This window comes from Barbus barbus (genome assembly GCF_936440315.1).
Source record: "Barbus barbus genome assembly, chromosome: 27".
Taxonomy (NCBI): Eukaryota; Metazoa; Chordata; class Actinopteri; order Cypriniformes; family Cyprinidae; genus Barbus; species Barbus barbus.
The window spans coordinates 25,397,618-25,422,777 of record NC_136755.1 but is presented as its reverse complement, the minus strand read 5'-3'; the positions used below and the strand labels follow the sequence as shown (position 1 = coordinate 25,422,777).

General features: G+C 37.1%; 1 protein-coding gene across 2 annotated transcripts in view; it reads left to right on the top strand.

Annotated features, from left to right (window-relative positions):
- Positions 1-25,160, top strand: part of LOC306847680 (junction plakoglobin-like) — a 122,941-nt gene that overhangs the window by 22,306 nt on the left and 75,475 nt on the right. The window contains exon 1 of one of the 2 annotated variants that reach the window (XM_079381778.1): positions 18,106-18,226. The exons of the other annotated variant lie outside the window; for it this stretch is intronic. The gene's annotated coding sequence lies outside the window, so the exon portion shown is untranslated. Of the gene's footprint in view, positions 1-18,105; positions 18,227-25,160 lie in introns of those variants that run through there. 2 annotated transcript variants of the gene reach the window in all.

Genomic DNA, 25,160 nt, shown 5'->3' with positions numbered 1-25,160 from the left:
AATGCAGTTTTTTTTTTTTTGTAAATGTATTATGTTTTGATTGCAATACATTTTAAAAGATCGATTAAATGGTTAAAGTTTTGGTTATTTAATTTAATTAGATTTTTTTATGATGAATGTCTGAGCCACAGGAGCCGCTGAAACAGTTCTACTCCGCCATCATTGAATCCATCCTCTGCACCTCAATAACTGTCTGGTTCAGCTCAGCTACCAAATCTGACCTCAGAAGACTACGGAGAGTAGTCTGGACTGCTGAGCGAATCATTGGTACAACTCTCCCCAATCTCCAAGAACTGTACTCATCCAGAGTGAGCAAAAGGGCTGGTAAAATCACTCTGGACCCCTCACATCCAGCACACTCCCTCTTTGAACTGTTACCGTCTGGTCGACGCTACAGAGCTCTGAGAACCAGAACGACCAGACACAGAAACAGTTTCTTCCCTCAGGCAATCCATCTCATGAACACTAAACAATAAACGTGGAACACACAACTATAATACATTATCCATTCACCACACTCACTTATTTTAATTTTATTTCTAATTTCTAATTTGCACATACTTGACCTGTACATACATAGCTGTCTATATTATATATTGTGTTTTTGCTGCTTTGTACATTGCCTGTTTGGATATTTGTATATTATTCTTTTATTACCTGTGTCCTGTCCTGTTACTGCCTTTCTGTTGCACTGTGGAGCTTCTGTCACTACAACAAATTGCTTGTATGTGTAAACATACTTGACCAATAAAGCTCATTCTGATTCTGATTCTGAAATCATAAAACATGGAAACCAGAAAATAAACAAAATAAATAAAAAAAATGGCAAAAAGAATTTAGGGAAAAATAAAACCAATTTCATGGGGCCCTAAATTAAAAGGTAGCTCTGTAGAGTTTAATTGTGAACAAACTATTTTTTTACATTCATTCTCAAGATCTAACAAACATGTGGAAAGCATTTGCTTCCCCATTAATGGTAAATCAATATTGTGATATTGATATTGATATCGTATGATATGGAAAGAAATATCATGATAGTATTTTTGGTCATATCGTCCAGCCCTGTAAAACCCTAACATCAGTTTTGATTTGAGTTTTGCACAACTGAACACATATTCTTCAGAAAATGTTTGCGTCTTTATTCTGTTATCTTTGAGGATTGTTATTAGAAACAATGCTCGCTTTAAAAGGCCAGAATGTTCATGACTCTGCATTCATGCAAATTGCAATACAAACAAAAGCGAAATCCCTATAGTCCCCTTTATCTGCAGCTACTCTGAAGTGAGTCTCAAATGATAGTGCCATATTTATTTTTGTTTCTCTGGTTCACGGTTTTCTCTAAATGCACCATCCATTATTGCCACAATTTGCAGAGAGTGAGCAGCACAGGCAACAATGACAGAATGCTTTCGAACAATAGCAGCACACTTGCAACTTCCATAATGGCTACATGTTTTCAACTACAGAGGCAATTCACTGTGCTGTATGTGTGAATCCAACCTTTTGTGATATGTCGCACTGCGTTAGAGCCACAAACATGCAGTTAGTAATTTGACTCACATTGGACCTGGTCTATATTATCAGGCTCACTGATAGTTTTGAAATATGTTTATAAAATCTTTTTCCATTTTTCCAAATCCCACTGAAGAAAATATGATTGGCATTTGCAACGCAACGCTTAAGAACCATATGATGTTACAGTCTTCTTGTGTTTGCCAGGGTGTTGCTATGTGGTTGCTAAGGTATTTTGAATGGTTGCTAGGTGGTTGCCTACTGGTCCAAGTCTGTTTACATTTTCTGAGGAAAATACAAGTGACTTGGCAATGGAAAACGTGACTGCCAATAGGTTTGATGTTACAAGGCTGTTGCCAGGGTGTTGCTATATGGCCGCTAGGTGGTTGCCTACTGGCCCAAGTCTGTTTAAATTATCTGAAGAAAATGTGAGTGGTGTTTGCGAGTGCAAAACTTGGCTCCTACAACGTTAAGTAGGCTATTTTGGGCAGTTCTCTGGGTGTTTCTATGTCATTTCTGGGTGGTTGCCAAGTGGTCGTTTTTTTTTTTTGTTGTTGCTATGGGATTGCTAAGGTATTTTGGGTGGTTGCCAGGTGTTTGTTTTTCACAATTTCTGGGAAAAAAAAAGAAAAAAAGAATGACATTCATCAATGCAAAATTTGACTGCAGAGATATTAGATGTTGTGGGCTGTTGCCAGGGTGTTGCTATGGTATTTTGGGTGGTTGCTAGGTGCTTGCTTCCTTCCCCAAGTTTGTTTACATTTTCTGATGAAAATGTGAGTGACATTTGCCAATGTAGAACTCCCACAATGTTATTTGTTGTGGGTTGTTGCCAGGGTGTTGCTATATGGTTGCTAAGGTATTTTGGATGGTTGCTAGGTGTTTGACAACAGGCCCATTTCTGTTTATGTTTTTTGAGGGAATTACGAGTTATGTTTGCCCATGGAAAACGTGACTAGATGTTACATGTTTTAACTGTTGCCAGGGTGTTGCTATGTGGTTGCCTGTTCACCCAAGTTTATTTTTTCTAAAGAAAGAGTGGTTCCCATCATTGCAACACCTGACTGCCCAGATGCTAGGTGTTTTAAGCTGTTGCCAGGGTGTTGCAATAGGGTCACTAAAGTAGTTACTTAGAGTTTTTATTCACAGGCTTAGGTTAAAAGAGCCCACCTCTATGATAGTATATTCTCTAGATCTGGCTCAGGTCCATTCTTCAATGTAAGTGTCCTTTGGGATGTTTTTTTTTTTTTTCCACCTGTTTAATGTCTGTTGCATTAATTTAGCTCAATATTTAATGTTAGGGATTTGATCAACCCTTAAACATGTGCAACAGTAGAAGAGATGCTTGACCTGGCAAACACCAGTAATTAGTGCAAATCTTTTGTGTCTTAAATATAATCATAATACCTCCACTGATGATTTATTCATAATGCCAGTCCTCTGTGAGCTTGGCGTCTTTTATGTTGCAAAGATTAGCCGTTTATTGCAAAAAGCATAGCTGAATTGAATTGAATCTGACTAGAAGTGAACCTGATTCTGAAAACAGCGCAGATCTGCATTCACAATAGCATTAGGTAAGCCATAGAGCAAACCAGGCCAATCCTGCTGTGCTCTGTCTATTTACCCTGAAGCCCAGAGGCTGTAACAGGCCTGCATACTCCATAGCCAGAGCTGCTCTATGGCTACAGCAATCTCTCTCGCCACACCATCCTTTGTGCTTTTTTTTTTTGCCTCTCTCATTCTCGTTCTCCCTCCCCACCCCCTCACTGTCATTCTCTCTCTCACTCCTAACTGATTTCATACAACATGCATTTTCCCGCTTTTCGTACATGCACACACATTCGCACTTGTATGCGTGCCATACTTTGCTGCTATACTGCCCAAGTTTATTTAATCTTTTTCATGCCCATTCATTTCCACTTTTCTCTTGGCCGTCTTTGTTTCGTTATCCCTGCCGGGCAGATGAGCCCAGCTGCCACTCTGCAACGTGTGTGTGTTTGTGTTTATGGACATCCAGTATACCTTCCCTCAGCCATTGTCAGCGATGGCTTTTGAGCAGAGGTGGGTAGTAACGAGTTACATTTACTTGAGTAATTTTTTTGAGTAACTAATACTTTTAGAGTATATTTAAAATTGGGTACTTTTACTCTTACTCAAGTACATTTTTAGTGAAAAACGTTACTTTTACTTAGTTACTGTGGGCGACGCTCCTCTCGTTACTTTATCTTAATGCAATACGTAATAATAAAGATAAAAATGCTTCAATTTATTCCAAACACGCCGTCTACCTTTCTCTGGGCAATGAGCGATGTCCGTTCGCAAATGATTCATTCTTTTGAGTCAATTCTGTTCGAAGGCTCGAACAAACCTGTTGGCAAACCAGTGAATCGGTTCACGAATCAATTTGAATGATTTGTTCAGTTCCTTGCTGCACGCTGAAGCAGTTCTCACTCAGATAACAGTAGTGATGGGCGATACCACTTATTTTATTTTCGATCCGATACCGATATTTTTAAGCCCAGTATCGTCGATACCGATACCGATACCTTGACTAAACTGATCTTTTAAATTATTTAAAAAATATAATCAGTAATTATACTCACTTAATATTAGATTTTTTTTTTTTAACATTTCATAGGCTTTTTTGTTTTTGTTTTTTGTTTACACTCAGAAATAAAATAAATTGTATTTCAGCCCTTTACTGGGGCAGTAACCTCAAAGTGCACCTACCCTAAAAGGGAGCATATTAGTACCATACAAGTATGCATGCTTTAAGGGTAAATAACAAATGTGCACCTTTGAGGGTACCTCATGAAAAATAAACATTGTGTTCCATAAGTACTAAAATTATTATTTTTATGATAAATTTGTGGTTACTGCAGTTTTACTACAAATACTGTGGTAAACTGTGGTTACTGTAATAAAACCATGGTTAATTTTTGTAAAAGGCTCCCAGGCTGCTGTACTTCTAAAGGTGAAACTTTAGCATATTTTTTTATTAACAGCAATTACAGAACCTAACACAATCCATTTGAACTTTTAACAACCAGTTTAAATAAATTTACTTGCACAAACTAGCCTATTTAAAATAAATATTACATAAACCAAGTTTGGGGTTAGTAAGATTTTGTAATATTTTTTAAATAAACATCATGCTCACCAAGGTTGCACTTATTTGAACAAAAATACAGTAAAAAGAGCAATATTGTGAAATATAACCATAACCATTAAAATGACTATTTTCTATTTTAATATATTTTAAAATGTAATTTAAAATGCCTTTGTGATCAAAGCTGAATTTTCAGAATCATTACTCCAGTGTTCAGTGTCACATGATCCTTCAGAAATAATTATCATTTGCTGCTCAAGAAACATTTCTGATTATTGCTGCTTCATATTTGTGTGGAAACCGTGATGCATTTTTCAGAATTAATTTTATACATAGTAACAATGATATGTAATGTAATGATGTGGCAATGTTTTATAAAGATCTACTTATGCTTTTGGGAAACGTAGCTCTATTTGAACAAACACTGTGACTGAGCCATGAGTCACGCTGTCTGTGATTGATTGGTTTTGTCTTTCAACATTTGCGTTCCGATCGAGCAGGAGATCACTCTAACACAATTAGACTAACACTTAAAAGCTTATTTATGCACAGAATGTCTTAATAAAATTAGTGGTTTAAAAAAATGCAGTTTAGAATCGATATTTTTATGTGAGGATCGATCCTTTCGATACAACATCAGTATCGAAAGTATCGATACTTTAGGATCGATCCGCCCATCACTAGATAACAGAAAGTTTATGAACATTAAGAGCGTTGAAGACGTGGCTTTGGATCTACAGTCAGTTGAAAGCAAATCTGCAAAGGCTATGGTTTGCTAGCTATGAAGATCTTCATTAGATGAACACCGCGTGTGCTGTCGGTTCCACAGGTATAGATTCGTTTACAGTACACGAACCACTATGACATTACCAGTTTCTTGTAAACGTACCTTATACATTAAATACAATCTAGAATTAATTCATTAAATAAGCTGTCACAGAGTATGAAATGAACACCCGCCAAACCCGCGTTAGTTCCAGGAGGAATGCCTTTGCTTAGACACAATTAATGTTGATATTTTCACAATATTTACGCTTGCGGAAATAAAAGCTACATTTGTTTACATTTTGCGGAACAGACGGAAGAAGATCCGTCATATGCATTTATTTCGTTATGTTCAGATGTTCTGTAGCGGTCATGTGAGCAGATTTCTCTCTTCTCCATGTCAGAGGTTATATACATACAAAATACATAATTAATATACTTAATATACTTTAAAATATAATTTAATTCAGTGATGCAAATCTGAATCTTTATCAGCTGTTACTCCAGTTTTCAGAGTCATATGATCCTTCAGCAATCATTCTAATATATTGATTTATTATCAGTGTTGTTGAAAAAAACCAGCATATGCTAGTTTGGTATGTTTTGAAGCTGTGATGCTGGTTTATGCTGGTCTTTTGCTGGTTTATGCTGGTCCTTAGCTGGTCATGTGCTGGTCTTAAACTGGTCAGCCCATTTTAGGACCAGTTTAAACCAGCATCCCATGCTTCAAAACATATCTATACCAGCATATGCTGTTTTTTCAACAGGGTTTTGCTGCTTTTTTGGAACCTGTGACATTTTGTTCACAATTCTTTTATGAATAGAAAGCTGAAAAAAACAGCATTGATAATAAATCAAGATATTGGAATGATTTCTGAAGGATTATGTCACACTAAAAACTGGTTTAAAGGCTGATAAAAATTAATTTGCATCACTGAAATAAATTACATTAAAAAACATATTTTGAACGGCAGTTGTGTGTGTGTGTGTGTGTGTGTGTGTTTGTGTGTGTGTGTGTGTGTGTGTGTGCGTGTATATATAAAGTTTATCTAAATATCTATACATCTAAATAAAAATAGACTATATTCAGTATATGATCCAAAGTAGCGAGTAACTAACTACTTGAGTAGTTTTTTTATTCGATACTTTTTTACTCTTACTCAAGTAACTATTCAGACTATTACTTTTACTTTTACTTGAGTACAGTTTTTGGGTACTCTACCCACCTCTGCTTTTGAGCGAGAGCAGGCACAATGTACAGACGCATTTATCCCATAATGCCGTGTTCTACTCTGTGAAGAGTACTCTCACATTCAACCTCATCAAAGCTCAGCTACACTCCGCTCGGCTATATTTAAATGCTTTAAACGTACCAGTGAGGAAAAAAATAGCATGGAGAATCAAATCAGGAGCATAATGGAAAGCCAGAAAGTCCAAGTCCAAAGTCCAATTTTTAAAAGCTGCTTAAAAAGACGTTTAAAGTTTTCCTTACAATTACAACACAATTTATTAATTGTATATACATTTGCAGTTATGCAAGTATGATTGTAGTCATGTTACTGTCATAAATTGGCAGTCAGTCTCTCTCTCCTCTCTCTCTAATTAATTTTTTTTTAATGTTACATTTTATTTAACATTTTATATTACTATAAATTATATTAAATGATATTATATTTAATATGTAATATTTTTTAATTTTGTAACATTTTTATACATAGTTATTTTGTATTTGGTGTCAATAGATTTTTAATTATAAATAAAATTTTTAATAAACATTAAATGAAAAATATTTTATTTTTAAAATGATTTTATGTTGTATTTTAAATATTACATTTTATTCATCATTTTATATTAAATAATAAAAAACAATATCATTTTTTTTAATTATTGAATAAATATTAAATCATACATAATTTAGATTTTTAATCAATCAGATTATAAATAATAAATACATTTTTATGTTTTATTAAGTTATAATAATTTTATTTTTAGATATTTTTGTCTTACATGTTACATTTTGTTTAGGATTTTATATTAAAAATATAAATGATTAAATATATTATTATTCAATAATATATATTATATATTATATTACAACATAAAATATACATTCAAAATATTTTTTGAGTTATAAAGATAATAATGTTTAATTTAATAATGAAAAATGTAACAAAAAAGTATCTCATTTGACTTGTTTGAAATGGCACAGTATTCAGGTTTTATTTAATACATATGTCAGGTTCATTGTGTTTTGTTCGTACTGACCGACAGCTGTTACATCAAGAACTACATTTTAAGCTTGTATTGTTTTATAGTTCCAGTAAGTTAAAAGAACAATGCTCTGTTTTATGTAACACATATAATTGACTTCTCTGTCTGTCTCCCCATTTAACACTGTGCCCTCTGTGTCCGTGCGGATAAGTGTTGGGCTGTGGGACATATTCTAGCAGCACTGGAGTCTGTTTTAAAGGGGGAAACTCTATGAGGAACATTGTCTGACTCATCCGGTTTTACCCACAATCCATCCAAAACTGTCACTGTCCTTTTGATGGGGAGGACAAACAAGGTCTGTTCTGTCCTATCCGGACTTGTGCTGGGAATTTTGTCTCTATGTTACTGTCATGTTTATGTCTTCTAAGGATGAATCACTTTCTGCATTTCTCATTTGTGACTCGCTTTGGACAAGTGTCAGACAGTGTATTAAAGCTTTGTGAAGACGCCTTTTTTTGTGTTTATTCACAGCAGTTGAGCGTGATAATATTGTGATAACAGAGAATTACATGCTTTTCCTGTTAAAATGATATAGTGTAAGTCGTGACGTATTGTCAAGTATGGTGACCCATACTCGAAATTGGTGCTCTGCGTTTAACCCATCCAAGTGCACACACACAGCAGTGAGTAGTGAACAAATGCACACACACACACACACACACACACACACACACCCGGAGCAGTGGGCAGCCATGCTGCAGCGCCCGGGGAGCAGTTGGGGGTTCGGTGCCTTGCTCAAGGGCACCTCAGTCGTGGTATTGAGGGTGGAGAGAGCGCTGGACATTCACTCCCCCCACCTACAATCCCTGCCGGCCCGAGACTCGAACCCGCAACCTTTCGATTACGAGTCCGACTCTCTAACCATTAGGCCACGACTTCCCAAAACTTCCCAAAACAAATGTACAGTGCCATCCAAAACTTTGCAAACCGTTTCAATTACGATGTCTTTGTGTAAATGTGTTAAAGACCAGCAATAACTGTTTTCTTTTTGATTACATAATGTCATAATATAAACATCAGTGAGGCATAAACAATGGAAGTGAATGGAGCCAAATTGTAAGCATTAAAATACTAGCGTTTCAGTAGTATTGCCACAAGATGGAAACAATATTGTTAACCTGATTTTAGTGTGAAAAATTGCTAACGTTATATCCAATTTTACAGTACGTTGACATGATAACAGGATACTACAAGCCCCAAAACCATTAAACAACAGCAGAAGTGATGATTTAAACAGCTTTGCAGCTTAAATGATAGCTACAGTGCTTTCATAAAATTCTAAGTGTGATTTTAAATCTTTCAGAAAATTGGCCCTGTTTCCTTCGGTTATAAATTTTCCAATTTTCTTTTAGGATGATTTAAAAAAAAAGAGATTTGGTATTTTTTTATATTCTCTGAATTTAATTAAATATGTTTTCACAGTTATCAATGCAAATTCATCACAAAAAAATAAGAATTTATGCTGATATTGTCCCAAAGTCCACCTTTATCCCTGAATATACATTAATTACAAAATATTTCTGAAATAGTATACTAATACACAAAGTATTATAAATACACATTATCCAGGTTCATATATTTATCATTAATAAATCTGGTTTGTTTCAGTCACATTTTAAGTGAATATTGCTTGTTCCACAGCTAGCCATATTTTAACTATGTTTACGCTGACTACATTTAATTGTTTTCACAGTGAACAGTTTTATGCTGGTTATAAGCAATTTGAATAAAAGCATTCTTAAAATAGGATTATTTAGATAAAATCAATAGATGCAAATAGGAATAGATTGCCCCAAAATTAAACCTCTATCATTTACTCATCCTCAAGTTGTTTCAAACCTGTATGAGTTTCTTTCAGCTGTTGAACACAAAAGAAGATATTTTGAAGAATGTTATAGCTGACGGTACCTATTGACTTCCATAGTGTGGAAAAAATAACATAAAATGGTCAATGGCTACCATCAATTGTTCAGTTACCAACACTTTAAAGGGATAGTTCACCCAAAAATTCTGTCATTAATTACTCACCCTCATGTCGTTCCACACCCGTAAGACCTTCATTCATCTTCAGAACACAAATTAAGATATTTTTGCTGACCCTTTCTGACCCTGCATAGACAGCAACTACCACGTTCAATGCCCAGAAAGGTAGTAAGGACATCATTAAAATAGTCCATGTGACATCAGTGTTTCAATCTTAATTTTATGAAGCTACAACAATACTTTTTGTGTGCAAAGAAAACAATTTCATCTCTTCTGTGTCAGTCTTTGATGTGCATGTAATTTTATGTGCAGTTACAGTTAATAATGCTGCGTTCCAGGCAACCCGTAACCCGTATTTTTCCAACCTTCTACCTGTGAAAGTGCACTGGAACGGCAGTCAAACCCGTGACTTCCCACCCGTGAACTCGTACTATATCGATGTACTTCCAGTTCCGCGATCTGACGTCACATAGCCCGCGAAACAGCAATGGCAGCCCCTGCGGATATACAAATAACGTAAAATAAAAGATATAACAGCTTCTCTTGCCTTATGCGCCATTTTTTCCTCCTCCCGTTTCCTTCAAATAAGCAAGGAGTAAGCACCTTTGGCGATAGAAATTATAGAAATGATTGTAAATGAGCATACGCCCCATACGGTCCGCCATGTTTGGCGTGACTTGCCTGGAACGCTACAAAGTCGTGAGTCGGTCAAAAAGTGACTAAGCGGGTCACGTTATGTAAATATCCACAAATTTTTGAATGAATTAGTGGGGGATGAAATAAATCTACTGCTTTGTCTCCTCTGGAAATGTAGAGATAAACAAATAAAGCACATGTATGGAGACGCGCACAGGCTTTTATGCTCAAATAGAGAGATAGCTGAATGCATGTGCTTTATTTATCCCTGAGGGGCAATATTCACATCCACAGTCAGTCAGATGCATTTCCATTTCAACATATCGCTCTCTTTCATCTACAATCAAACGTTCTCACATTCCCCTGGAAGCTAATTTCCTGAAACAAGGCTTCGCAATTTTCTTTCAAGCTGACATAGCAAGAGATGAAATGTCACTGCCTCACCTTGTGTTTGCCGCTAATGATCTTTTGCACTAAACACATTGTTTAGTAATTATAAAAGAGCATTACATGCTCGCAAGCTGAAAGAGATGTGAACACACAGCCAAAACAAAGTTTGTTTATCTCCCATTGGAGGGCTGCTACATAATTTTTTTACTCAGGTCACTGCAAAACTAGGAAAAAAGTACCCTGCCCATTTGTTAACTAAGATAAATATTCTGGTTAATTTGATATGTTTTGAGTTACTAATAAGCATGTACTTTAAGCTCTATTAAACACACTTTACCGTGTTGAAATCTATTCTGCAAAATTACTTTGCAAATTGAATTTTGTTTTTTAATTTTTTGGAGAAAACAAAAATTCTTAATTTTGATCTAGGCTTATATAATTTCTTTTGAGCCTATAACTTCTGCTTGTAACTCATCCCACAAAGTTTGTGTTGTTGTTGAACTTATGATTTTCAGTTTTCACCTGGTGTCTGATACAATAACTTTGATTTAAAAAAAAATATCATATAGACTTTTTTATAATATCTGGGAATCAGGATACCATAAATGCACTGTTGAAATATTTGAGTCACATTTTATTTTAAAGAAGTTGTTTAGTCAGCATTAAGACATGCTATTTTAGTATAATTGAGATATTATAGTTATTATTAATATTTTGAATACATTTTTCCATTATATTTTCAGTTAGCATTTTAATTTTAGTTATCACTGTGCCTAATGTTTAGTAATTTTTCATATATAGTTTTTAATAATTTTTTTTTATCTCCGTTTTAGTTAAGTACAAATTAAACTAAATTGAAATGATAAATGTGGCCTTCGCAACTGGCTGAAGTAAGTTTATGTAATATATATTTTTTTATTTCCAATAATGAATTTCTTTTTTCTAACATTGTTTTTTGGTTTTAAATTATTTTTGTAATTTTTCATTTTAATTTTTGATTTTTTACATTAGCCTAATTATAATAATCCTGCTTAAGAGAAGAACATTATATTGATCGTGACAATAAAAACTTGTTTATTGTTGAAAAAAATTGTAAATTCAATTTTCTACTAATCAAAGAATCCTTAAAAATATCACATTTTCCCCCAAAAAATATTAGCCAGTACAACTTTTTTAACAACAATAATAACAACAACAACAACAACAACAATCTTACTTCATTAAATGATTTTTGCAAGGATCATGTGACACTGAAGACTAATAATTTAGTAATAATGCTGAAAACTCTGCTTTACATCACAGGAATAAATTAAAATGTAAAATATATTAAAATAGAAAACAGTTATTTTAAATTGTAATAATGTTTCACAATATTACTGTCTTTTTTGACCAAATAATTCAGCCTCGGCCATCATAGTCTTATTTAAAAAAATTAAATCTTACCAGCCACAAAACTTTGAACAGTAGAATAAATGGTGGGCTTTTCATTATTTTTTATTTTATTATTATTTATGATTATACATAATTCACCACCTATAAACACCACCTTACCAACTGCCTAGCAACACCCTGACAACCATTTTCTTTATATAAAATTCTCTACTATATCCTTAATAGATCATCTTGTGTAAATGCCTGACAACATGAAACAAATGAAGAGCTATAATGTATATAAAACTGTCCATCTAATGGTACAGTGCAGATTAACTCTGCGAGCCTGCTGAGTTGAATCGGTTATGAAAGCAGTGAATTGTGATGACAATTGTCTCAATAAGGGCAACTGGTAATTGGAGAAATGTATTAATCATGGAAAGCACCAGGGACGTTTGCAGCATGTGCAGCTTGTGGAGGAAGCTTCTCCTTGGCAACACTAGGCTATGTTTAGGCAGTGTGTGTCAGCGATTGTTCTGGTGATGGTCGATTGATTTGGGTCTCACTGGAAGCAGGCAAGACAACAGTTTTTGTCCAGAATATTGTTTCATTAAGTGCTTGTTTCGGTGTCTTCAGAGGATATACTGTATAGACTATATGAAATTCTTTTGGAAATTCTTACACTCTTAAAGGGATAGTTACCCAAAAATTAAAATTTGCTGTTAATTTATTCCATCCAAGATGCGGGTAACGTTTTTAATCAGTAGAACAGTAAAGAAGATTTTCAGATGAAACTGTGATTTTTCGTGATTCATAAAATGCAAGTCTGCCCATCTTTGAGAATAAAAAAAGTATATAAAGGAACACAAAATTAATAGCCCTGGCTCCTGATGATATATTAATGAAGTGAAGCGATCAGTCTGTGCAAGAAACTGAACTTCCTCTTCAGGAACTCGAGCTGCGTCCAGAGACGCTTTGGGGAACGCCTTCAGCGTGACCGGCTCTGAATACAAATGAAATCTGTCCAATGGATGGGGGGGACGTCACGGGCGAGGTGGCGTAATGACCAGCTGGCATAAAAGCATGTGCAGTGAAACCGGCGTCAGCTTTTTTCTTTCAGCTGGCGCTCTGTATCTCTGTGAGTATTTAGTGTTATCTGTCTAACATGGAAGCGAAGCACAATACGGGCTGTGTGTTCCTCCCTACAAACATTTTTTTGTGTGCGGGGGATACACACGGCTTGTGTGTGCTTTGCTTGGGAGCAAGACATGCGGAGGCGGCCCTCTAGGGGGCTGATTGCCCGCGCTGCGGGAGCCTTCCTCTGCGCGTGCTTTGCTCCCGAAAGGCCCTCCTCTCCAGAGGAGGGTTCTTTCTTTGGCGTTCCCCGCGGCGCTGGCCCCGCTTTCGCTGAGGCGGCGCTTGTGGGGTTCGCGGCGGGATCTGATGGAGGGATCGGAGGCGAGCGAGTCTTTATCTCCATCCTCACCTGTCGGATCCCATGACAGCTCCCCGAGATCAGAAGCCTGCCTTGTGGATACTTCCCCTCGGACAGAGGAGGTTGACACGGGAAACGCCGAGCATGTTGCACCCCCTCTTTCACCCCAATATGAGGAGCTTGTGGAGTGTCATGTCGAACCGCAGAGAGGGTTATACAAGCGTTTTCTGCAGTTTCAGACTCACCTCCACATCAGAGCCTGCCTTTTTTCCCCGACCTCCACACTGAGATGTCGAGGTCGTGGGGAAAACCTTTCTCGGCCTGCCTCTTCATCCCCTCATCTGATTACTACGGTAATGTGATGGGGACGAGTGAGCACGGTTACAGAGCGATGCCGCGTGTGGAACAGATGCTTGCGAGCTATCTATCCCCTGACGCTGCGTCGTCTCTGAAGGCTCCGACCCTGCCCACCAAGCCGCTGCGCTCAAATCGTTAGTGCTGGTGGGCAAGGGGTACGCGGAAGCAGGTCGGGTTGGCTTATGTCTGCACACCATGGTGGTGTTGCGGGCATGCCAGGCTGACTGCTCAAGGAGTTGGATGAGGGCGAGGGATTTAGTGCGGAGGACATTCGTGAACTCTGCAAAACGCTGATTTGTCTCTCCGCACCACCAAGGAGACTGCCCGTGCCATCGGGCGATCTATGGCAGCCCTGGTGGTGGTGGAGAGGCATCTTTGGTTGACCCTGTCGGATTTAAAGACCGCGACAGGGTCTTCCTTCTGGACGCCCCACTTCACCTTCTGGCCTTTTCAGTGACGCTGTTGACTCCCGCTGGAGGCAGGCGGTGGCGTTCCAGCGGTTTCCCCTCGCCGCTCTCTAGCTCATGGGGCTGCTGGGCGAGAGCAGCCCCTGCCACGTGCTGGCTCCTCGTATAGGCAAGCTCGCCTACGCGGAACTGGGGTCGGGACAGTAAGAAGGGTGCGCGGTCAAAGACCTCCCAGCCAATCAGGCGAAGAGGTCTTCGGCCAAAAAGCCCCGATGTGAGTGGACCAGGGCTTATGAGGGTAACCCTGCTGGGGTAGAGCAACGATCACCGCAGCGTACGGTGCTCGACTTCCCCCAGTGCCCTCAGGAGAGCGATCTGCTAACCCTGCCACATATGGTGTTCCAGGGCGCAGCGGTCTCCAGCGAGCACATATCTCAGTCTCTTCCGCTCAGAACTGTAGCGGAGCTGAGATACTCGCCACCCCTTCGGGGGTCTCTGGAGCAGCTAATTGATTAGCCGCTCTGATTACACCAGAGGCCAGTCTCGAGAGACTGGTTCCCTTAGTAGACTATTTTGCAGCGTGGAACTACTGCCAAATGTGTCTCAGTGGGTCCTGTGCACTGTAGAGAGAGGCTACAGAATCCAGTTCGGTTCTCGTCCGCCTCAATTCCAGCGGGGTGAATTCCACGTTAGTGGGCCCCAAGCAGGCTCTGGTAATGGAACAAGAGGTAGATACTTTCTTTGCGGTTTTGAGTAATGAACCAGGCTGGGAGTTTTTAAAAGCCTCAGGAATCTTTTGCAGGTGTTTAGAGTTAATTAGTTGATTCCGATGATTAGGTTAATAGCTCGTTTAGAGAACCTTTTCATGATATGCTAATTTTTTGAGATAGGAATTTTGGGTTTTCATGAGCTGTATGCCAAAATCATCAATATTAAAACAATAAAAGGCTTGAACTACTTCAGTTGTGTTGTAATGAATCTAAAATATATGAAAGTCTAATGTTTATCAGTACATTACAGAAAATAATGAACTTTATCACAATATGCTAATTTTTTGAAAAGGACCTGTATATCATCAGGAGCCAGGGCTATTAATTTTGTGTTCCTTCATATACTTTTTTTATTCTCAAAGATGGGCAGACTTGCATTTTATGAATCACGAAAAATCACAGTTTCATCTGAAAATCTTCTTTACTGTTCTACTGATGAAAAACGTTACATACGTAAGGAACTGGGGTTACATACGTAACCTAAGACGATTGTTTACAACATTATTACCTGTAATCCAGAGCCTCGGGAAAACAGTCCAGAGTGAATAATAAGAAAATAATCAGCAAATTTTCATTTTTGGGTGAACTATCCCTTTAAATCTAAAGGTTCTGTCTATTCCACAGAAGGTTCTTTATAGTGGAAAAAGTTTCTTTAGATAAGAAAAAATGGTTCTTTAAAGCACTGTTCACTGGAGGTTCTTTGGGGAACCAAAACTGCTTTTTTTCTATAATGTTTCTACAAAAACCCACTTTTAGATATTTATTTTTAATAGTTTAATTGATCTGCTCTCTGCATTTAGGTAAAACAAAAAAGAAGAAGATAGAAACAGTACTAATGCAAATAATTCTGTGGCAGAAACATACATCAACTTGTGCGAGGGAGAAAATTGAGTTGCAAAAAGTACAATTACTGTAAGAATTCCAGCTGATTGGATTCGGACAGAAATTTTGCAAGTGCGGGAAAGGGTTTTTAAAGCCTCCGATATCAAAAGGGGCAGGAATTATGGGTTTCACCATGGCAACAAAAGTGGAGCGCTTTCATTATGCCCCAGACAGCTGAGGGAGTTACTTAAATAAGAGAAAATGTGCATTTGTCTCTTAGTAATCACGGAGAAAGCGAAGCATCTCAAAACTGTGGCTGTGGGTTTTCAAGCCGTGGTGATTAGAATAACCTTTAACAGGCTCTCCGACAGAAACTCTTGATATAATGAGCTTTTATTACTGTAATATCCTGGTGCGCTGAAGACTGGATCTCAGATTCTCTTCTTTCAAGCAGCTGAAATCTTGATGCTCAATATGCTTTTTAATTTTTTTAATTTTTGCTTCTTCCAAAATGTGGCATGTTGCACAATCTTGTAATTGCATTGGTTTCAACTAGAGTGAAGCCAAGTGAAGAGACAACGTCTGTCTGATTTGGTAAACATGGGGTCTTGAGATGGGATGTGCTGAATCTGCTCATCCATCCATCCATTTGCCCCCCAGTTCAGAGGAAGAGGTAAAAATAAATCGGGCTTTGATTTATTGGATGTCATTTATTCTGCTAAATGATTTCTTTCGTACTATTTTAATTATGTGGCAAAGGCGAGATATATCATATGTCTTCCTTTGAGTATGGATCAGACACGTTTAACAAAATTAGATTTTAGATAAGAGTATTCATAAGGTCATCTTTCACTCCTTCTGTGACGTTTGTGCAGAATTTAGACATTGAATAGCTTCTATATAATTAATTAGAAGTAATATTTACCTATAATGATAATAAATATGTATTATTTTTAAATGCAACCAAGCATTTTGTCATGTCCCTGCTGGATGTTAGTGCACATGAAACTAATAAAAATGGTCTTCAGTCTACATTGAACCCCGTCATCATTGGCCATGAAAATTTGGGGTCCACCCTTATGAGACATCATTAACCAGAAGTGAAATCATTCTGCCGTTTAAACAATGAGATGCAGAACCAGGCAAATAATATCATTATTTTATATTTTGCAATGTTTATTGAAACAATAGAACAACAAATACACATTAAAGTCCCTCTGCAGTGACTAATTTTACTCCTAAAGGCTCATATATAATAATCAAAATGACATTTTTAGTTTGTTTTTTTTTTCTCGTGAAAAAAATGTCCTAATGCCTTAAACGCTACAAAGTGGCAAGTGGCAATAGGATATTGGATTAATTCAGCCATGTGTTTGAACAAGAAACCGAAGAAGAAGAGGAAGGACAGGAACGTCTACATGGTAATACATTCTATCACTCCCTACAATGTCGAACACATAACGGTAATTGATATCATTAGCCTTTGGCTTGACTACATTATCACACAGCTAATAATGTGTTGCAACAAACCATGTCTTGTTATATGCTGCTGATATGAAAAGCCCCAACCTGAATGTTGACAGGATTAGTTAGGCCTAGATGTTTGTGACAACAGGAAACAGGAATTTTTTTTTTATATATATATATATATATATATATATATATTTATTTATTTATTTATTTTTTTTGGAAGTGATTGCAGATGGTGGCAGGCTGGTGGCAAAGAGCCATGAAATAAATTCAGACATAACATTAGTAAAGCTGTTCTTTTGTCAGTTTGCAAATATCTGAATTAACAGTGACTTTTATGTATTTTTGTTACGTTTGCAAATTATGCAATGCGGACAATAGATAGCTGTAGATTTTAACGTGTCCTTTTATATTTGTTAATAAGATTAGGTTTCAATATAGGCTAAATAAGCAAAACAAAATTAAAGACAATGCATTAAGTGAAAAAAAGTGTTTTGTTGGGGGTAAATATGTGCATAATGTTGTGGGGTATTCAGAAAATTTATTGAATTAATTAAAATACATATAGTTGAATTATTACAAGAGCGCCCCCCCAAAAAAAAATCGTAGGCAACAAGACAGCAGGAATATGAATCTTAAATCTCGCACGATTCTCCTGATGTCTATCTACTACGCGAGCATTAATGGCCATCAGTCGCAATAGATGCGCCATAATCCTCAAATACTTACCGGTGGTGTAGAAACTGACCCGCTAGAGGTCCCGCCCACTCGCTCGCTCGTGCAACCGGAGACTTCACGGAGGGGTCCGCTGCTGTCAGACTCTATTGCTCAACGTTTGCCAGACTTGGATAAGAGTGGACGGAGGGAAGGGATTCACGAGCTGATTTTTTTGGAGACACTAGTCAGTGGATTGTGATCATTCTGTAAGGTAAATAAGTGTGCTGATGCATGCTCGCTCATTATATGATGACTTTGCCCCGGCGACCGAAGCCACCCTTCTCCCGTTAGATGTGCAGAACGCCGTTTGCACATGAAGGCATCATTGGAGTTTGGTGTTGTCATCTTATTGTGCAAGTGTGCATTGCTTTATTTCTTCTTTTTGTGCTCGTGCTCTATAACGGAGCACTTCTGTATCAAACATGACACGGGGAAGCTGGTTTAAAGCCCACCAGAGTTCGTCACACTCGATAGATGCGAAACATCAGGCGATGCTTTATAATTTCATCCCCCAAATTATTGCTTTCATTTATAATGTAGTATTGCTTTAGGCTATCGATTTTTACATGTTCAGCCTCTGACTGAGGAATCTAAACTTTGAGCTCACATTAGTAGGCTAGAGTGCGGATACACATGTTTGTATGAGCAAATTCTAAGTTTATCCAATATGAATCGAGTCTGGCGAAACCAGTTTCATCGTCAACTCTGTTATGCCAATAGAAATATAATTGCGTGAAATCGTAATCGTGTTTGAAATGTGTGAGCTCTTCAGGATCTTTGATTAACTAACAGATCTGACGTGACATCCGAGTTACGATTAACTGCTACGATTAATAGGCGAATATATTTACAATTTTAAGAAATTTAGGCTAGTAATTGTAAAATTGCAAGTTGGGTTGGTGTATTTTAATGTTTGATTCTATTTGAGTTAGTAAATTTACTTAATTTACGTAACCCAAAAGCAGCGATTAAGTCGATTTCTGTGGCAGCGAAGATGAAAATCCGCGATACGCCTCCTGATTTTGTGCATTTACGAAAATCGCTAATAAAAATAGGCTAGTTTCTTTTTTTTCTTATAATTAAACTAAACCAAATGCCTCCTCATACAATTTTTTAAATAATTATGTGTAGTGTAGGCCTACTGTATTTTCATAACTGAGATTATCAATAATTTTGAGCTACCATATACGTAGCAAAGACTTTTTGCGAACGTAGATGTTGTGAGCGACTACAGTTTGTGTTGTATGCTGAAATTAAAGTTGTTTAAATTATGTGTAAATTCTTGTCTGCCACTGTATCCAACCGAATAGTTTGTTTTTATGGATATAATTACTTTGCGACTGTTTAAAAACTGTTCTGTATAGTGAGAATGTGTCTAGTTTGAATAATTTGGATGTACTACATTCACCATGTTATTGTCATGTGAGTACTTTTGCCATTCACATATTCTTTCCTGTGGTTTCAAGGGATGGTAAAGTGTCCATTGGATGCGCACTTCGTAATGCCTACGAAGGTCATCCGCTATTTTGCCTACTGTTTCATGAATACTGTGAATTCGGGCAAAGCCTACAACTCTTTCACATACCGTTTTTCATCTACTATATAGTAGGGAAGTACATATATTCGGATGCTGCAAATGAATTCCAAACACTTTGCCACTTTGTTGTCCTAGTAACTGTAATGAGCATAGGTACTCTTAAGATGTTGTTATTTGTCAGATTGCATTGAGTTCAGGTCACTGTGTTGCTGCAAGTCATTGATGGTGTGAACAAGGTTATACAAGACTATAACCTTTCAGTGCATGCCTTGGTAATGTGCAGTTATTTATTATCAGCATTATCAACATGAACTTCTTTACAGCGCAGTTTCGAGTCAAGTTCACATAATTGATGGGTGGGTTTTATGGCATTTTGATTGACACAAGGCTTAATGGTATCTACTCGCTGCAAGTGCACACACATCCCAGATGCCAGTATTGCTTTCCAATCTTCGTTTTCTTCTTAGGGGAACATTTGCCATAGATGCCCTTAGAAATTCAGACAGGTCGATTGATACTTCTGGCCATGCTTGAGGTTAGATTCAACTTACTAGATGGCTTCTTCATATAAAATGGTATCAGCTTAATGTGTAAAAAACCCTTTTGTTTTTCTAGGTTTCTAATGAAGTCAATGCACGAAATTAAGAAACGACCAACAATTACAAATCACAATTTAGTTAATATCCAAAACAGCCAGTCAAGATGCTATTAATGTTATTAATTTAAACAGTGATGCAGTGGGCTGTATTTCTGATTACATGATTTACAATTATAGGGGTGAATGCAAATTTACAAAAACTATGATTTAATCAGTGCTGTTTTATTAAATAGTTATGTAATGATGAGCCCGGATGACAAACGAATTTATGGATGGAACAAAAATGGAGACAAAAAGTCAAACTTTGCATACAAACATGTTCATGCAGCATTAAAACAACAGGACACTCTATAATGCCAATGATTCCAGTGCTAGGCGACCCATCATTGATTTCTCACAGCAGTTGTTTATGAGGCCGATTTATTGCTCTTTCCATTGCTTGCAGAATGATGTTAAGGATTTTTGCATATTGAGATTGATGAACAGTTTCTTAAAGGAATAGTTCACCTAAATTGAAAATTTGCTGAAAATTTACTCACCCTCAGGCTGTCTGAGATGTAGATGAGTATGTTTGTTCATCAGAGCAGATTTGGAGAAATTTAGCATCACATCACTTGCTCACCAATGGATCCTCTGCAGTGAATGGGTGCCGTCAGAATGAGAGTCCAAACAGCTGATAAAAACATCACAGTAATCCACACCATTCCAGTCCATCAATTAACATCTGAAGTGAAAAGCTGTCTGTTCATAAGAAACATATATATAATTTAGAAATTTTTAATTCACACCATTGCTTACGACTAAAATATGAGTTCCCTCTCCATAATATTGATTTAGGAAGCATTATTATGGATTATGGACTTATATCTTGGCAAGAAGTGATGGTTTGAAGTTAAACACCTTACTGATGGATTTGTTTCTTACATGCATGCAGCTTTTCACTTCACAAGATTTTAATTGATGGACAGGATTATTGTGATGTTTTTATCAGCTCATTTGGACTTTCATTGTGACGGCACCCATTCACTGCAGAGGATCCACTGGTGAGCAAGTGATGTAATGCTAAATTTCTCCAAATCTGAATGTTTATCTACATCCAAGATATAAATTCTCAGCACATATTTATTTTTATTTATATAACTATTCCTTTAATATACACAGTATTTTACCTCTGCATTATGACTATGCATGCAAATCTCTCTAATCCGACAGGAAAACTAATGTAGACTGCATCTGCAATTAGTTGGTTTATCAAAGACATTTAAACCACTATACTCAGAATCGTGTTGAACTGATCCTTATTAATGATGAATGGGTTATGTTGTGCTCTAATGAATGCATGCACAGAGAGCTGCAGAAACTGAGCTATATTATCACGTTGTTCGCCCTCTGAATTCACCTTTATGCCCTCCGTCATAGCTCACATCTGGCATGATTGAAATATAGCGATGCCCCTTCAGACCTCCACTGAGACACCTGCTGCTCTTTACAGCCGGAGCTTGACAGAGGCTTGTGCAGTGGCATCCCTTTGGCACTGATGTTAGTGGAAACCCTGCTGCTCTGGTTCTGTGTGCATTCATTTTCTTTCCAAGACTTTTCGCAGAAAATAGCAATTAGAATCATTCTCTGACAGAAAATAAACCTTTGGACTGTCCTTTTTTTCTGTCAAAGAATGCACTGTTTTCTCTTTTAAAAGAAACACAGCCTTTGTTTCGCTTGTCTGTTGTTCTAGACAGCTAGAAATGGTAGTGAACGTCACAACTTTGCAGTTGCATAATCAAAAACAGAGTCTTCAGTGGGAAGTAATGTAGAGTGGAACTAATTCCAACCCTGTTCTTTGTAAATAAATGTCTCTTTCTTTCTTTCTTTCTTTCTTTCTTTCTTTCTTTCTTTCTTTCAAATGCACATGATGAAATAGAAAGTGAGAGTTTTAATTCCTTATTTATTCCTGTCAAAATGATGGAATTCTTATAGTTAAAACTACAACCATACCAATGTTATATAAAATAACTTAAATGTTAACTGAAATAAAATAGAAAATTAAAAAAACGTAATCTTATTTTTGATGTACACACACCAGATAGTTAGCTGTGATATTAGGGAAATTTATTATGAAAAGGAGTATAGCTCATTTTGAACAAAATTGTAAGTCAACAGGACAGTGCACAGTGGTGAACGTTCTGCTATAGAATAATTTGGTTTACACGTTTAAATTTATGCTTCATCTTTGAAAGTGTCATTGAGAGTTGTAGTTTATTGTGTTTGAGCTGATAGGAGTGGAGGGAAAGGGAAGGTTGGCACGCTACATTAGACATAATGTCAGTGCTCAGAGATTGCTGCCTCTTTATTTAGTGCCCTTAGCTCCTCTTCTTATTCCATTGACCTCTTGTATTTATTGCACGAGTGTATGTGTATACAGCAGTTATAAGCATTGCACATTCATAGCTAATTCTATACGTGTTCATCACACAACCTCTCCAGTTTGAGTCTAGGATATGACATTTACTGATACCATTTCCCCTTCTTTTCCATTTCATTTCTTGTCCTCCTGTGCTTTGCTATCAGGTGGAAATGTTTTCAGTATTTAGCACAAGACACTCAGTGTACATTTGTTGCCTGTAAATGCTGTTATTTATTTGCTATAATTTGTGGTTTGTTTGTATTATGTATTATGGAATTTACAATATTTTTATTTTTTTATTTTTTAAAGAGTGAGTGCTTTGCCTTTTATTTGATCAACTTTATGATAATTTTGTAATGTATACACACAATTTAATAATATATAATATACACTACAGATAAAAATTCATAATTAAAAGTAAATATATGTTTATATACATACACACGTTTTATTGTATGATTTAATAAATAAAAATACATGGTAACACTTTAGAATAGGGAACACTTATTCGCTATTAACTATGACTTTTCCCTCAACAAATTCCTTATTAATACAAACCCGATTCCAAAAAAGTTGGGACACTGTACAAATTGTGAATAAAAACAGAATGCAATGATGTGGAAGTTTCAAATTTCAATATTTTATTCAGAATACAACATAGATGACATATAAAATGTTTAAACTGAGAAAATGTATCATTTTAAGGGAAAAATAAGTTTATTTTAAATTTCATGGCATCAACACATCTCAAAAAAGTTGGGACAAGGCCATGTTTACCACTGTGTGGCATCCCCTCTTCTTTTTATAACAGTCTGCAAACGTCTGGGGACTGAGGAGACAAGTTGCTCAAGTTTAGGAATAGGAATGTTGTCCCATTCTTGTCTAATACAGGCTTCTAGTTGCTCAGCTGTCTTAGGTCTTCTTTGTCGCATCTTCCTATTTATGATGCGCTAAATGTTTTCTATGGGTGAAAGATCTGGACTGCAGGCTGGCCATTTCAGTACCTGGATCCTCCTTCTATGCAGCCATGATGTTGTAATTGATGCAGTATGGGGTCTGGCATTGTCATGTTGGAAAATGCAAGGTCTTCCCTGAAAGAGACAACGTCTGGATGGGAGCATATGTTGTTCTAGAACTTGGATATACCTTTCAGCATTGATGGTGCCTTTCCAGATGTGTAAGCTGCCCATGCCACACGCACTCATGCAACCCCATACCATCAGAGATGCAGGCTTCTGAACTGAGCGCTGATAACAACTTGGGTTGTCCTTGTCCTCTTTAGTCCGGATGACATGGCGTCCCAATTTTCCAAAAAGAACTTCAAATTTTGATTCGTCTGACCACAGAACAGTTTTCCACTTTGCCACAGTCCATTTTAAATAAGCCTTGGCCCAGAGAAAACGCCTGCGCTTCTGGATCATGTTTAGATATGGCTTCTTTTTTGACCTATAGAGTTTTAGCCGGCAACGGCGAATGGCACGTTGGATTGTGTTCACCGACAATGTTTTCTGGAAGTATTCCTGAGCCCATGTTGTGATTTCCATTACAGTAGCATTCCTGTATGTGATGCAGTGCCGTCTAAAGGCCCGAAGATCACAGGCATCCAGTATGGTTTTCCGGCCTTGACCCTTACGCACAGAGATTGTTCCAGATTCTCTGAATCTTTGGATGATATTATGCACTGTAGATGATGATAACTTCAAACTCTTTGCAATTTTTCTCTGAGAAACTCCTTTCTGATATTGCTCCACTATTTTTCGCCGCAGCATTGGGGGAATTGGTGATCCTCTTGCCATCTTGACTTCTTAGAGACACTGCCACTCTGAGAGGCTCTTTTTATACCAATCATGTTGCCAATTGACCTAATAAGTTGCAAATTGGTCCTCCAGCTGTTCCTTATATGTACATTTAACTTTTCCGGCCTCTTATTGCTACCTGTCCCAACTTTTTTGGAATGTGTAGCTCTCATGAAATCCAAAATGAGCCAATATTTGGCATGACATTTCAAAATGTCTCAGTTTCAACATTTGATATGTTATCTATATTCTATTGTGAATAAAATATAAGTTTATGAGATTTGTAAATAATTGCATTCCTTTTTTATTCGTAATTTGTACAGTGTCCCAACTTTTTTGGAATCGGGTTTGTAACATACTTCTAGAGAGACTGGAAAACTGGGTCGGGCTTTCTGGGATGGCACTCAAATGGTTCAGGTCATACTTAGAAGGGAGAGGTTATTATGTGAGTAGGAGAGCATAAGTCTAAGTGGACGGCCATGACATGTGGAGTCCCACAAGGCTCAATTCTTGCACCGCTCTTGTTTAACCTGTATATGCTCCCACTAAGTCAGATAATGAGGAAGAACCAAATTGCCTATCACAGCTATGCTGATGATACCCAGATTTACCTAGCCTTATCTCCAAATGACTACAGCCCCATTGATTCCCTCTGCCAATGCATTGATGAAATTAACAGTTGGATGTGCCAGAACTTTCTTCAGTTAAACAAGGAGAAAACTGAAATCATTGCATTTGGAAAGAAAGATGAAGTTCTCAAGGTGAATGCATACCTTGACTCTAGGGTCAAACAACTAAAAATCAAGTCAGAAA